Source organism: Cydia pomonella, chromosome 3, assembly GCF_033807575.1.
Source record: "Cydia pomonella isolate Wapato2018A chromosome 3, ilCydPomo1, whole genome shotgun sequence".
NCBI lineage: Eukaryota > Metazoa > Arthropoda > Insecta > Lepidoptera > Tortricidae > Cydia > Cydia pomonella.
The window spans coordinates 14,248,310-14,265,386 of NC_084705.1; the positions used below are offsets into that span (position 1 = coordinate 14,248,310).

The following is a 17,077-nucleotide window of genomic DNA, read 5'->3' on the forward strand; positions in this document are numbered from 1 at the left end:
ACCGAATCATAGGCCTTCTTGTAGTCAATCCAAGCGGCTGAGAGGGCCCTCTTGTTCCGCCGGATTTGTTGGCAAATGGTCATGTCTATGAGGAGGAGCTCTTTAGTACCACGGGACCCAACCCTACATCCATTTTGAGCAGTGGCCAAAATGTTATTAGCGACAATATGCGCGTTAATTTTTGCTCTCAAAATGGATGTAAGGAGCTTGTAAAGTGTAGGCAAGCACGTGATGGGTCTGTAGTTCTTCGCTTCCGTGGTACTACCGGACTTGTAGAGCAGGAAGGTTACTCCAGTTGTTAGGGAAGGAGGGAGGGAACCAAGCTCGAGGGCTTGTTGGAACTGCGTTGCCAACCGTGAGTGCGAGCACCGAAACCATTTTAGCCAGAAGTTGTGCAATCCGTCTGGTCCAGGACTTTTCCAGTTCTGGACCGTACGGATGGCACAACTTACGTCATCGGGGCTGATGGTGGTAGCCCCCATAGGTTCGATATTCTCGCACTCACGTTCGACAACGTTTATCCACTCGCCCTCCGTGTGTTCAACGGGCACCGACCAGATGCTACGCCAGAAATCAGTCATGGCAGTAGCATCCGGCAGCCGCACGTCGGACACATGAGGGTCGGTTTCCTCCCACCTTCTGTATACCTTCCTTTGGTCACTTTGAAAAAGACGATTCTGCTGGAATCGGTCCACACGCTCTCTGTAGCGGCGAATACGGTTTGCCCATGCATAGACTTTCTGCTTTAGAAAGTCGATGCGCTCTGTGACATTGGCCATGTAGTCGCGGGGCCTGATATCCGTCCCCGCGAACGCCTGGTACACAAAGCGCATTACTCGGGGGCGGTTGTTGCCCCCCCTGAAGCAGGTCAGCTTTGCAATGAGAGTCCTAAACGAGGTGATACGTCGCTCGATCCGCGCTTGCCATGCAGGCACACCTCCGACGGTCCTAGGTGCACGTTCAGCGTCCGGAAACTTGACTCGAGCAACACGGCACGCCGCGATGGCTCCGCAGTACATGATCGAGTGCGTATCATCTAAATCTTTACTAGTCCGTATGTGTGGCTCTAGTAAAGCGTTCAGGGCTCCCACTAGCGCTAGGTTGCGTCTATTCATAGGCAGACGTGGTAATCGTGGCCTAGAGTGAGTTGTGGAGCGATACTGCTTAATTGCCTCATCCAAAGTCCTCCTCAGTTGCTCATTAGCAGGGGTGCTCATGCTCTGACTCGCAAAGTCCCCCTCGTCGGTACTGAAATCGACCCGCGGCGCCCCCGGTGCCAGGTCGGGTGCGGGCACCGGATCCGGCGTCGTGGCGGGCAGATCCCGCACAGAGGTGGAGGCCGCGCGAGCAGAAAGAGCCTCCAGGCGAAGCCGGTCAAGTGTCGCGTCGTCCAACCGCTTTAACCGTTGAATGACGCGCACCTGATCCGATAGTCGTTGCTCCGACACGGTGATGGTAGGTTCAAGAGTCTGAAACAGAGGCAGTATTCTTGAACGATACGCGGATAATTGTGTTCCCCCCTCTGTAGCCCCATAATAGGCGCGCATGACATTCTCATTAATGGATTGAGACCATCTCATGCGTCGCACTATACCACCGGCAGCGGGAGCCGTGGGCGGGGCAGGATGTCCCGCAGGCCCCAAGCGTGCCGGCAGCGGTGGCCGCCCTCGTCGCGCAGGTGGTCGTGGCGGCGGCGGTGGCGGCCCGCTCTCGTCACTGGACCCGTCTGTGTCAGGCGCTGTCGCGAACTCGTCGCCTGACGACGATGTGGACGGGGAGCTGGACGAGGCGGGCGGGGGTGATGGTCGTGCGCTTGTTGTGTCCGCTTTTGCTCTGCTCCTTGTAATCATTGCTAAACTACGCGTAGTTTCGCCGATGAAATGTCAAATGTTGGTATTGTGACTGTGACCCATGGTCGGGGCGTAATTTCAATCGACCACATGATGTAGTTGTCAATGTGTTCACTGATTGGTATTTATCACGTTTTTAAGCAAAAATCGCGTATAAAAATATATTTTTAGCAAAATTGATTTGAAAGGACGTCTGACAGTGGCAGCGGTTTTTTTTTTTTTTTTTTTTTTTTTTTTTTTTTTTTTTTTTTTTTTTTTTTTTTTTTTTTTTTTTTTTTTTTTTTTTATAATTATTATTATTATCAAGTATTAGAGAGTAGTAGTATAGTGTTCACCTGGCTACGGACTTTGGGTCTCCAAACCCCGGAACACCTTGGAACATATGGAACATGAACGTTTTGACCCCCTTAAAATGATACGATAATGAAAATTGATATGTCCACGTGTAGCCTGGATCATTAGGAGCCCAAATTAGGCGAGAAATTTTGATTATTCAGATACCTTTATTTCGAAAAATAATATCTTCAAACTCATTACCTCGGCACATGACGTGGAACGCTTGTCAAGAGTATGAAACAATTCGTCAAGTAGGTTTTACTCTTTTTCCAATTACATCATGCTTATAATATTATTTGCCGTATATGGTATTGTGTGGTACGTTTAATATCAACGTATACAGTTATCGAGTTAATAGTGTCATTTTCCTATAATCGATTTACATGGATGTGGTTTAATTAAAATTAATATATTTTTCCTGAATTACGCAAACGGGTTTTTTCCCAGTTGCCGGGTGCCCAAGCCCGTAGGTTATTTTTACCTAATCTAATTTAATTAACGATCGACAGAAGACATTTACCTTCGAAACAGCTGACACGAAGATTAGAAAATGAATATTTTGGAATATTCAAAGTGACTTTTAAGACCGTCTTTTTTGTCATGGGACATATGTGTGCGGGATTTTTTTGATGGGATTTTTAGTGATGGGATATATTGGCGTGCTACCGTTTTAATAGCCTCCGTGGTCTAGTGGTTAGAGCGGTTGTCTTTCGATGCGGAGGTTCCGGGTTCGAATCCCGGTTTGGACACTGTCAAGCAAAAGTCGCTTTGTGACTTTGTGAGACTATTCCCGGTTTGGCTAGGACATTGCAGGCTGAATCACCTGATTGTCCGAAAAGTAAGATGATCATGTGCTTCGGAAGGCACGGTGTAAAGTCGATGGTCCCGGCTGCTATCTATCCGGTGGTGCTCGTCATGAGAGTCAGAGGCCTTTGGCGGCTCAATAACTCTAATACCAGGGTTTTTAAGGTACATCAATCTTACAACCCACACGATAAGAAGAAGTGTTTCAAAAGACAATCACGCCGCTTATTCTGAATTTTGCCTATAATAGCAGTCGTTTAGCTCTTCGGTGGTAGTTAGAGTTAAGACGTGTGGGCTTACTTAAGAAAACTGACTTAACTGAATTCCGATAAGATCATTTTTACTATTTGTGGTAGTAGGTAAATGGTAGTCACTCAAAAGTCGAGTAGTATAAAACGATTTTATAGAAAAGAATTGAAATCGGTAGTGAAGGATACATGGAAATTGCTAAGACAACACAATGACAGCTTTACTAAAAAAGCAGTCAAGAAACAATCAAACGATTAAATTTAGAGTGCATAACCTAAAACAAAAGGTTAAAACGTATCAAAACTTGTATTCGGACAATAAACATTACTCCTTCTTTAATGGTACCATTGGTAACAAAATTATAACTATCTTAAACAATAAAATATTAATCAAAACTTCTAAACAAATAAATACGACATCATTTATCGTCATTTCATAAAAAGAAACAATATTAAATCTTCTGTACTAATAAACCTAAAAGTAGTTTAGCTAACATCTTAACCCACTTACGTCTCCATCAAATTATAACAGAGGAATATTACACTTAAGAATTACAACCACCCCGACGGAGGACGAGTGGCTACAAACATATGAGGTGATCAGCCCGCAGCGCACGCAGTGGGCCTTAAATAGCTTTGACTCCTTCAAATCTCCAGGAATGGATGGGATCTTCCCTGCGCTTCTTAAATGGGGCGGGAAGCATCTCACTCTGAAGCTGACCATCGTTCTGCGCGCCTGTCTGGCTCACAGGTACGTGCCGAAGCAATGGAGGGTTATCTTCATACCGAAACCAGGTAAAAGCGACTATTCGGACCCCAAATCCTTCAGGCCCATCAGCCTGACCTCTTTCATGTTAAAAGAGAGGGTGCTAATTCATGTGCCCTTGCATCCAAACCAACATGCCTACAGCCCTGGCAAATCTACAGAATCGGCACTTTATGCAGTAGTAAGTAAAATTGAGGCGGCGATCAAAGACAGATCCATGTGCTTAGGAATCTTCATAGGTATGGAAGGGGCTTTCGACAGGACCAGGTTCAGCAGCACTTACGTGCATTACGGCAGCACTGGTAAGACATGGCGCGAATGCAGTTATGACAGAATGGATAAACAACATGTTGAGCCAACGAACCATCAAACTCGGGACGGGCGAAACACAGCAGGTATTAGTGGCAAAAGGATGCCCCCAAGGAGGAGTCCTATCGCCACTACTATGGAACCTTGTGGTGAAAGACCTGATCACCACACTAAACAATAATCACTATTACACAATCGGCTATGCTGACGACATAGTGATACTCACGAGCGGCAATCATGCAGGTACGGTATGCGATGTTACCCGCTCTGCACTAGTCATCGTGGAGCGCTGGTGTTTTAACAACGAACTCGCAGTCAATCCCAACGAAACTGAGCTGGTTATGTTCACCAACAAACGCAACTTGGGAAACTTCCGCCTTCCCAAACTGTTCGACACTGAACTCCAACTATCTGCGGAGGTAAAGTTTTTAGGGGTAATAGAACGGGCAACGGGCGGAAAGCAATATTTCAAATTGAATTGGACTAATCACCTAAACGGCAAAATTGACAAAGCCACAGTCGCATTCTGGCAATGTCGTAGAATGGTGGGTAGAACCTGGGGGCTAACCCCAAAGATAACTCTATGGGTTTATCAGGCAGTCATACGACCAATAATAAGCTACGGTGCGATAGTTTGGTGGCCACGCACCAAACTATTCCTAGTTGAAGCTAAACTACAACAACTCCAGAGGTTGGCCTGTATGGCGACCAAGGGCTGCATGAGGACAATACCAACCGCGGCCCTGGAAGCTTTACTGGGCCTACCGCCGCTGCACCTCTTTATACAACAGGGAGTTAGAGCTACGGCGGTACGTCTCAAAAAATCTAATCTCTGGAGACCACCTAGGGTACCACACACCGAGATCCTCTACGAGGCGATAGGTAAGGAACCGCTAATAGAAGCGGTGACTGACAGGATACCCAGACAATTCGTCTTCGACAAGAAATACAAGATACAGTAACACGAAGAACCTCGTGAAGGACTCGACCCAAGAGAGCTGAGAATCTTCACGGATGGATCAAAGACAAGGTCAGGCACTGGCGCTGGAGTATTCGCAGAGACCTAAACATACATATCTCAACACCACTAGGTGCCCACAACACAGTCTTCCAGGCAGAATGTATGGGCATCATAATGGCAGCACACGCAATCGCCTCAAGGAAAGTATTGGACTACCCCATCCGCATACTCTCTGATAGTCGGTCAGTACTACAAGCTCTGCAAAGTTATACTTTGACCTCAGGGCTAATCTACGAATGCCACAAAGCTCTGTCAGAGGTAAGCACCACCACCAGCGTAACTCTGCAGTGGATCAAGGGACACAGCAACTCGCGAGGGAACGATGCGGCCGACATATTGGCGAGAGGAGGCTCGGATCTGAGGGTGGCAGGACCGGAGCCAATTATACCTCTGCCTCATGCCTGGCTCCGAAACATGCTGCGACACAACACCAAGGTAAAACACCAACAGTACTGGTCTAACCTAGGCACGTGCAGGCAGGCGAAGGAATCCCTCCCGACAATCGATCCCGGTTTGTCGAGGAGGCTGATACAGCTGAAGAGGCCACAGCTCCGGCTTTTGACTGGGGCCATAACCGGCCACGCCCCACTAAACATACACCTACTAACCCTACGTGTTACAGATATCCCCCTCTGCAGAGCGTACATGAAGGCAGAGGAGACAGTCGCCCACGTCATTCTTGAATGCCCATGGCAGAGCCATCAGTATCAGAGCGCTCCACTTCATTGTTATTATTCGCACGAGATGCACACTATACTGTAACGCACTAGACACTGACTGAGAGACAGGCGGCCCTAGTGTGCTTACCTGCTTGACAGAAAGGGATAGCAATATGCGGCAATCAAGGACGCTGTCTCCGCGCCCCTTTGGCCCGGCATTATTTGAAGACCAACGTAATTTTTGTACGGTCGTATGTTCATACGCCTCTTTGCCGCGACGCACTTTGAGGATAGTTGGTAAAAGTTTATGGACGTATGTATGTACGCCTATATAGCGTGACACTATTTCGTGGTTCGCACTGTCACGTGAGAGAAGTATGAACGTACGCCTTTATATTCCGATGAATATTGGGGACTGGATGAAAATATCGCTTATACGCCTTCAGTACGGCTTTTTGGAACGTCATTAAAATGATGACTGTCAGTTATACGCCAAATGATTTTATATTATTTAATTAACTAATTGTTATGATAAAATTATGAAAAAAATTGTGCTTACGTATTGTTACAAGACGAATACGATGCCGTTAAAAACGAAAAATGGCATTTTTGCGTATACGCCCCTTTGGCCTGAAGCCCTCGATATGTAATACTATACTTTAATAGGGATAAATCAGTAAGATTGGAATAAAAAAATTCTCTTACCAAGTTCGCCATATACCAAAATATTCAGCAGCAGTAACAACGTTTTATTTTTTTGATTGGTGAGCAGTTCACACATTTTAGACAGATATACAGGACGAGAGGTTAAGCATGAGTAAAGGTATAAGTCACTCAAGGTTACATTAAAATTCTGTAAGAAGCAAAGTAATATATCTCTAGTCACTTATCTATAAATTTATTATTATCTCTGGGGGCAAGGCTCTACCCCCTCACCAAGAAAAGATTACCTTTAACGAAGGCGACAAATATCTACAAATTGTTAGTATAGTGCAGATTAAACCAGACTGGAACATGAAAAAGCCCTGTAAAACAAAGTGTTGCATAGTTTTACTCCCGCTCAGCATTAATATGTATTATACCTACCCCAAGTCTAACCAACTCACCTGTCCGGCATAAATTTTATTAAATAGATATACGCAGTCGGCAGTTTTATCATACATTTGCATAAGCTCAAACCAGCTGTAGTGGCTGCGGAGTTTCTGCTCGAGGCTTCGTGAGTCAGCAAATATTTTCTGAAACAGTTCAGGCATATTGTTTAGAAATATAATTTCTACTACAAATGGTAGTTTGAGTTTGCAAAGTCATTGATACTTAGGTATTGATTTTCATTTAGATCGTATAGCCTATTGTCCTGTACTTTATCCTAGGTACAGATACGAGGGCTGATCCGAAAGTTGTTAGTTGCTTCGGCTTTACTCATGCGAAAAAAAAATTATTTATACTATTGTGAGGGATATTTCAATGCTACTTATGGCCAGCAATTTTTTTTAATTAATGCAAATAGTTTTTTTATTCTATATTTTTAACTGAAAGCTGTTTTGTATGGAGTTTCGAATTGCTTAGAAATAAACGGCAATTTTGGGCACAATTAAATGAATTTCGTATTGAAATCTTTGAAAATTGAACTTAAATTTACCCGGGACTAATTATTATCTTCCTTCTGCTATTTCCAATGTATAAATCAATAATTTAATCTTATATGCATATATATATTTTTTAAATATCAGACATTTTTACTTTTAAGGAAAGGACTTATTGTTGACACCTATTAAATCATAATAATATTTACTCAATCAAAACGAATTATACGTAAAATAACGGCTGAGATTCGTCATTAGTAGCACCTAAAAAACTTTTTTTTTTTTTTACAAAAACTGTCGATAAAATGACAGCACATATGGAGTCTCAATTACTGATTTTCATGACTGAAGGTTAGGCTTCGACGCGTCGAAGTAGAAATAAAATAAAATCAAAAATAACCGTTTTCTAAAAATGTATTTACACCACTTTAATAAGTACTAAAAAATCCCTCACAATAGTATAAATAAAAAATTTATCGCATGAGTAGAGCCGAAGCAACTAACAACTTTCGGGTCAGCCCTCGTATATTTTTGTTATATTTTGCAAGAGATATTTTCAATAGTAACTAGGCGTTTACTTAAGGAGAACACAATATTTAGTACTTACTATGATTAATCTATCCATGTAAGTTTTTTTGTAAATAGAAAATTTATTCTGAGGTATATAATTATAGATTTTCCTCATTAACAACTCATTAAAAAGTAGTTGTCTTGAATATATATTTTCCAGAAAGAACATAATTAGTGCTCCTTGTAATATTAAGCAATATATCAGTATTTCTGCGCCCACATTCTGTATATGAAATGGTCGAAACAGAAAAGAGCACAACGTTTCTGTTAGGGTGAATATGATAAAACAGAATATTACTATTCTTCTTTTGATGAAAAGAGTTTTCGATGTCATGAAATGCTGGTCGAAATCGTTTAACTTTTTTAACAGTTTGTAATATTGTTTACCATTTCCAAACGAAGAAATAAAAATAAGGTATGTGACCTCCATAATGACGAGAACCCCGAAGCACTTTGTTAAAATATTTAAGGGAATATCTGATTTGGTATATTTCCAGCTCATTGGGATGACAAAAGCATTAAGCAAATATATAACGGCTATAACACACAAACTGTACATTTTATTGTGTAATTTCAAGTTGTGAATATCATTGTTCTTGTATCTAACAATTTGATTCCCGAATATGGAATTGAAATAGGCAAGTGGTTTAAAAGAATTGATGAAAGAGTACATCTCGTATCCGTTTTCATATTTAACACTATTATTAAGAATCACTGAGAAAGCTGTGTCAGATATATTAGTCACCATATTTGCGGTACTTGGGTGTTTTTTAGGGTAGAGTTCTCGTGAGTATAACATGGTGTTAACCCGTCAGGGTTGCCTGCGTAACTAACAGAGCTCGGTAGTTAATTTTTGAAAGTCACGGTACAATCAGATTACCGCTCAACATGTAAACGCAATATCAATCACGTTATTTATTTACATCGTGGAACAGAAATTTAGGTAAAAATGAGAGGTTATTTTACCAAAAACTGTTACAGCCCATGTCAGTTCTTCAATTAAACCCTGATTAGGGCAGAGCACGAATGTTATTGAAAACAGAAGAGTGACATCGATTTATGGACAAAAGTTATATAAATTAAGGAAAAGAACGCAATATTACTTACTATGATTTATCCATCCATGTAAGTTTGCATGCACTGGAGTTGCAGACGTACATAGGCTACGGAGACTGCTTACCATCAGGCGGGCCATGTGCTTGTTTGCCACCGACGTAGTATAAAAAAAAGTATTTTTTCTACTCGTCGAATGTAATGGTTGAATTAAGATTTCGTATACCAAACTAAATTGCGTACTTCACCCACTCAACTATAACGCTGTATAGGTAAGAATTAAAAAACTTAAGTAAGTCACCTGTTGTATGTAGTTGTTGCGTGTTCGAATAGACAATACATGTTTAAAAGACACACACAAACAAAACAAATGTCTATTCGAACACGTCACAACTACATACAACAGGTGACTTACTAAAGTTTTTTACCTATAGTCACCTATAAAAAAAACATTACCAATCACGTGCCGCCGCGCTTCTATATAAAAGACTGAACGGTTGCGGGGCACGGGCCGCGGGGCGGGAGTCGCGCGTTTATATCTATTACATTTTTGTCTATCGAGATACTCATCAATTTCGATTAATTATTTAGGTTTTATAGTAAAACAAGTATTATTTTAGATGACTCATAGAAAAAGAATTGTATAAAATAGTGACATAAGCAAGCTTTCCAATCTCGTGCCTTACTTAGGCAACTCAGCAAGCTTCGTTGCCTAAACATGGTACTCGACTGAAAAGCTCTCTATTATATCACCATTGTATAAAATACCATTTAAGTGGGAAAATAATACGGGATGGAGATCAGGCGCGGAAAATAGTTATCGATTTCTAGAGCAGCATGATTCGTACGTATCTAGTTAGTTTGCTATTCAGGTGTCTGGCCGCTATTCATCTTGATTCCGAAGTTGCTATGGTTCATCATTCTCCTGGCGCATTCCCTATTTGCGGTCGGCCCTCCTAATACTTGATCGCCACTCCGAAGTGGCTATGGTTACGTAAAAAAACAGGTTTTACGCATGACGATATAGTACCTATCGTAGGTAATTAGGGTTCCGTACGCAAAGGGTAAAATTATATGGTTTAAGACATTTATTATCTCATAAAGAATTTACAAAATTCACTTACATGAGATACACTTATATAACAATACTTTTAAGACTAGCGAGCACTATTTAATTTTATAAAGATTAATACGAGTATAAATTCTATAAGGTTTTGTTATGCATGGTAAAGTGGGTAGGAATCGGCAGCTTAGAGGACAATTTATTTCGACCGTCCTGTTCAGATGCGTCACAGCGTAGATAACGAACGGGACCCTATTACTCTCTGCTGTCCGTCCGTTTGTCCGTCTGTCACCAGGCTGCTGTGTTATCAGTTGAAATTTTGAAACAACAAATACTTAAACGTACGGAACCCTCGTTGGGCGAGTCCGACTCGCATTTGTCCGTTTTTTAGGGTTCCGTAGCCAAATGGCAAAAAACGGAACCCTTATAGATTCGTCATGTCCGTCTGTCTGTCCGTTTATGTCACGAGTCACTTTTTTCCGAACCTATAAGATTTTCACACAAAAATAGAAATAAAAACAAATAAATTTTGGGGGTTCCCCATACTTAGAACTGAAATTCAATTTTGACCTATCCATAGATACCCCACACGTATGGGTTTGATGAAAAAAGATTTTTTGAGTTTCAGAGAGACCCCCACACTTCCAAAGTGGAAAAATGTGTGTCCCCCCCCCCTGTAACTTCTAAAATAACAGAATGATAAAACTAAAAAAATATATGGTATACCTACATTACCATGCAAACTTCCACCGAAAATTGGTTTGAACGAGATCTAGTAAGTAGTTTTTTTTAATACGTCATAAATGGTACGGAACCTTTCATGGGCGAGTCCGACTCGCACTTGGCCGCTTTTTTTCTTTTTAATTTAGCTTAGCGTAATTTAACGTAGGAAGGAACCTTCAATCTGTATTTAACTAGCCCTTCAAGTGGCGTTCAAGTTTCAACCTGTGAGTGGTCGGATCAAATACGTAAACCTTTCATGAGATTCCTGAACGTCACATTATGGTCCATAACGTCAACATATGTAAGTCGAGTGACAATGCAATATTATGGTAGCATCAAGCTGATCTGATGATGGAAACAGGAGGTAGCCATAGGAACTCTGAGATAAAACAACGCAACCTAATTGTGTTTGGGGTTTTTAGAATTGTCTCGATGAGTATTAGTTGCCTGTGGAAAAAAGTACAGTCAGCGATAAAAGCTTGTACCAAAAATGAAACTTTTGCCAAAAACTTATTTGCCGAGACTCTTTGCGAGAAGCTCTCGGCGAATGTGTACAGCCGACATAACATTTTATTATGTTTTTTTTTTAAATAATAAAAGCGAGAATATGTAATTTACTAATAAATATTTATTTAACAAATCATACAAAAACTTATAGCTTAGATAAAAAAAGGTAAAACATTCGTTTTAGTTAGTTGACAATGGAAAAGAAAAATACCAGGGAGGGCAATTCAAACTTACATTTAACCATCAAAATTATATCTAAATGATGTAATTTTGTGCTCATTCACCCTTGCTTCTCGCTCGCGCCAATACACATGTAGATATAAGTGCGAGTCAACTGCAAGCGCGACTGTATTGCCATTCTAGACTGCGAGCCATGAACAGATTGCCATGACCAATCACCTCCCTTGCGAAAACTTGTATACGGTTAACGGCTATGTATGATGAACCCTTGTGGACGTCAGCTGCCGCTTCGTTGGTGGCTTGAGAAAACGCAGCCGCCGAAACACGTAAAAAGAAAAAAAATAGCCATCGCCTCCCATTTGATACTTCGTCAGATGATAGTTCAGATGCTATTGTTACTTAAAAAAATCGTCATCCGGTTATATCGCGGTGGTAAGAACGTCAGCTGGTCGTATGAACATGTTAACAATAAGCTGTTTACCTTTTTATGATAGTATTAAAAAATCATGAAACTTTGCATGTAGCATTTCATCAGGTGGAACGCTAGAAACGCCATAAACGGATTACGAAAATTTACACATTACACATACTTTGCGGACAGAAAGTGGTAAGGCGCGTATTTTTTATATGTTCTTTTCCCTAGATGGTTTTTCCCTCGCGATACAACCAGCTAACGGTTTTATTTTATTTAAAACAGCATCTAAACATTCTAAACTATTATCTGACAATGTATCAGCCGGGAGGCGACGACTGACGAAATATGCTCCTGGCCCCCGGTCTATTCAAAAGACGTCAACGAATCATGCCAAACTATTATATATTCTGTGTAAAGCCCCCCTCTAATTTGCAATTAGGCATATTTTATTTGTATATTTTTATCAGTAATAATACATATTGCGTTTAAAGAAATACAATGTCCCGCCAATTTAAACATAGAAGGATAGACGATGATTATTGGGACTGCGTAAGTCTTTCCCTCTTTAGTTCATCTTATATATTTTCCCAGGCTATCTGTTAATAGGTATATACTTAGAGGGTAAGAATATAGAAGCAACTGTGCACATAATTACATGTAAGTAACTATAACTCAGACTCGCTGCGTTATAAAAATACATCCATAGTCACAGTAGTTTAAATCAGTAAGAAGAGTCAGTTGGTGAACTTTTATGCCTTAAAAAGTTTCTACTGACTCTCTAAGCTACAGAGAGAGAAGATGACGGTTAATAAGAAAATATATTATTTAAATTAAACACTATGTGAACGATGCTCCGATTGCTGAATATTTGTATTCCCCAGCGCTTTTGACGAGTTCATTTGTGGATGTAGCGGAGCCGTTAGCTGTAAAAGAAAACATGGCATGTAAGTTAAAATTGATCAAACGTCAAAAAAGTATAAGAAAATATTAACAATTTTACTCTCTCTGAAGATTATTTGTACAGTCGCCATCAGATATATTGGAGCGGCCGAGGGTCCCGAAAATATCTGAACACGCACTCTAGTGCCTTGACAATAGAGGCGTGTTTAGATATTTGTGAGCACCTTGGCCGCTCCGATATATTTGATGGCGACTGTACTTAAATATCAGAGAGGACTACAGGTTTTAGAATAAATGTATACTTATATTATAAGATTATTATCATCAATTGGCACACTCACTGCCAGGAACCCGCCTAGTGGGCGCTCGTAACTGCTCAGATGCCAGACAACCCATTAGGTGGGTTGAAGTACTGCTAGGTTACGCCAAATAACCCATCACCTAGCGGGCGTACATCGCACACATGCCTGGTAATAGTATAAATTTGAGAAGTCTGTCAAAATTTTTCAAATTTTTACGTTATTTATTAATATAATTTTAATATATAATTGATTTGTAAAGTATGATCGAGATTAAGAACTACCTAACAAAATAAAAGTAACAGAATGTTTGATATTACATTTGGCACAGTCCTGGCGCCCGCCTAGTGGGCGCTGAGCGTATTGTGTTGAATCGTTATGTGGCCTCGCCAACCCACCTAGCGGGCGCTTATAGACATTACATTTTTTGTCTGGCAGTGAATGTGTTAAATAAGGGTATAGAAAAATATCCACCGTAAAAAACCCTTTGGTGCCCAACTTCGGCTAAATACAATATTCAAATATTAATATTACTAAAAAATATATAATTGAAATTACAATACTTATTATTATAGGTAGGTTAGGCTTTACGCTCTATTGAGCTGTACATAAACTGCATATTACGCCTTCATCGCCTAACTTCGCTCATTCATACATTTTTAGTGTTCCGTACAAAACTTTCTTCACGGAACACTTATGGAATCACTTTAGTTCTGCAAATCGGTTATATGCTATTCATTATTAAAATTATTGGCCATTAAATTGATAGCCCTTACCTACTGCTGGACATTTTAGACTGTTTAGGTTTCCAGCACCGGAAGCGCATAGGTACTGATTATATAAATTTGCCTATTTGTTTAACTCGCGTGAAAGGTACCGTTTCATCCCTTGGTTAACAATTTACTATAATTTAAGCTCCAGTTTAGCTTATTGTGACGGAAGAGTAACTACGGAACCCTACACTGAGCGTGGCCCGACATGCTCTTGGCCGGTTTTTTCTTTTTAACATGTAGTAATTATGTGTTAAGCAATGTTGTATAGCTACATGTAAAACATCGGATCGATTTCACTAACCACTGGACGAGACGCGTAGTGAGAAGACCCTAGGTGAGGGAGTAGCCTGCGATAAAAAGTGGCTTAAACAGAAAATCAAGGCAACTTTGCGTTGCTCTACTACATTTTTCATCATCGGGCGTGACATTTTGATATATGACAGTTGATAGATAGGATAGGTTCGTTAGATTATAGTTAGGTTGCTTCAGATGCCCGAAGGGCAAACTGTCCAGAAATAGGCTAGGTACGCGGGTAACGCGGGGCTCCGTCGACTTAGGGAACGAGACAAAGATTTTCATGTTTCACAATTATGCCTAGGAATTTTACGATCTGCCTGATATATAGATAAGCTACCAATATATAGACAACCTCAGGCAAGAAGGCGCTTCATACGTTATTTAATCCAGTTAGTGAAGAACCTAGCATTTAGAAAGTGGCTTTTTATCAGATTTACTATTTCTCTACGTTTTACAAATCGCGAGTTCACGTTCGAGACGAATTACTAGTTTAATTATATCTACTTACTTATGTCAATTTTATCCGTGTTGTTTCTCTTTCATTCCCTACATTAATCTTCCCGTTATGTGACGTGAAAAGTAACAATATTATTAATGTAATAAGGTCATGTATAAAGATTAAAATACCATCATGTTGACCACGATTGAACATGTAACCGGCCTCCAAATCAATTAGATACATCAATTGTTTTGATAATTTTACACTTACAGTCACCCTGGAAGATTACGCCAACCAACCATAGAATGAGTAGTATAAGGAGGACGGTAGTCAGGATTGAAACAATCAAGCTGATGATCTTGCAGAGCAGGTTACACACGCAACTGAAAAAAAACAGTGCATTTTTTTAAATCAGCAACTATTTACTACTTAATCTCTTACACTTTTTGATATATGAAATGCTTTGAATTTTATCATCGCAGTAGTTGCAACAAATAAATAATATAATAACCTGTTTGACCGTGGCAATAATTAATACAATATAAATATTCTCTGTCTTAAGAAAATATGAGTTATTTTAAATAAAAAATACCTATTTAGACTGAAAAGTTTATTCTTATACTTATAGTTAATAGTTGCATACCTACTCATAAGGCATACGTCGTCGTGCTTATTCTCACTCCTAGTCGCGTGTCATACAAAATATAACGTTAGTCATAGGAAATGATAATGTTTTGCTATCGTATCTTATCGGAACTAAAATATTTGTTTCACCTTTATTGTTTAATAGGCACCTAAAGTCCAAAATAAATTCGCATAAATATTACCTAAGCTTAGATGTGATGAATGAATCGTTCTTGGAAATGCTAGATCGAAGATAATAGCATAACTTTGACTTTGAACTTTATCGAAGTTAGGACAAAAGAGTATTTTATACAATTGTGATATAATAGAGAGCTTTTCAGTTGAGTATCGTGTTCAGGCTGAGTGGCCTAATGAAGATAGATTGTACGAGATCGAAAAGCTTGATTTTATGACTATTGTATACAATACTTTTTCAAATCTACGCGCATGTCGAGGACTCGGGCGTATGCCATATTTACATATAACATATACTTGTATTAAATTTACATAGGTAATCAAATACTATATTTAGTTATAAAAATTACCATGTGCTGTGGTTTTAGTTATTTTATTTAATCGTAAATATTTGTTGTAACAGTCATGTTTGGTGATAATTTAATCAATTTATAATATGATGGTAGCCTTTCATTCTTCTAACTCCTATATTAGCCGTGACACATTATTACAAACTACACTGATACTGTTGATATTAAATGGACAATCATTAATATGGAATCGTGCTCTTACCACATCTTGATGTACTTTATATATGTATATTAAACACAAACACTGTAGTCACCACAAACTGTTTATCAATACTGAGTGGACGTATTGATTGTGCTTACGTTTAAAAATGTTAGCTCAATACTGATCAGTTGGTATCTTTCCTTATCTCCGATAGTATTAGAGGGAAACTAGTGATACGAAAATTCTGCGATTAGGCACGAATCTTACTACCGCATAGTGAATCGAGTAGAACAAACTCTACTTGTAGACATAACCCACTGTAGTCGTTGTCAATAGCAAACTGTGACGAATCGAAAGGTCAAACAATTATTTTGAACATAATAGGTTGAGCCATTTTGATTTTCGCAAAAAAAAACCATGGATAGATGCCGCGAAACAGAAACGACACCCTTTTGCTTGCACGGTTTTTGTTGTTGCTTTTTTTTGTATAGATATCGTATGTTTTGATAAGGGCTACGGACTGCATGCGTTTCAGAGACATTATTATTTATGAATGCACAGGCAGCTTATAGCTGATTCCTGCACATCAATGTCCTGCGCTTGTGTTTTGTCTATTTATAAAATGTTTGTCGAGTCTGTTTTTACAAGAGTTCACTGAGGGTTCCACACTTTCACTACGTGGTTAGATAGGAAGTGTCGGCTTGGGTTGCTATTATTCTGCGTCCGTGTCAGCTTCAGAGAATATCCTCTAAGTCTTTCACACATATTTCGAGTGAAAATATCACTCAATGCGGATACATTATAGTGTCATGTAAGTATTATGTATGCCTCTATTAAGTCACCGCGTTGCCTTCGCGACTTGTTGCCAGAGTGATGGTAGTCAAACCAAAATCTTAACGAGCTTTTTCCAGGTTCATTAAAAATATCCTTTCCTCGTATAAATGGGTTGATGGTATAAGTGTCTCGAAAAT

The 17,077-nt window shown here is 39.9% G+C and overlaps 1 long non-coding RNA gene across 1 annotated transcript; it reads right to left on the bottom strand.

Annotated features, from left to right (window-relative positions):
• Positions 1-11,593: 11,593 nt before the first annotated feature.
• LOC133516127 (uncharacterized) lies at positions 11,594-16,434 on the bottom strand. Its single transcript, XR_009799180.1, has 3 exons — positions 16,167-16,434; positions 15,066-15,178; positions 11,594-13,010 (listed from the first exon to the last, which is right to left on the bottom strand). It is a non-coding gene; the product is annotated as an uncharacterized LOC133516127 (long non-coding RNA).
• Positions 16,435-17,077: the final 643 nt, after the last annotated feature.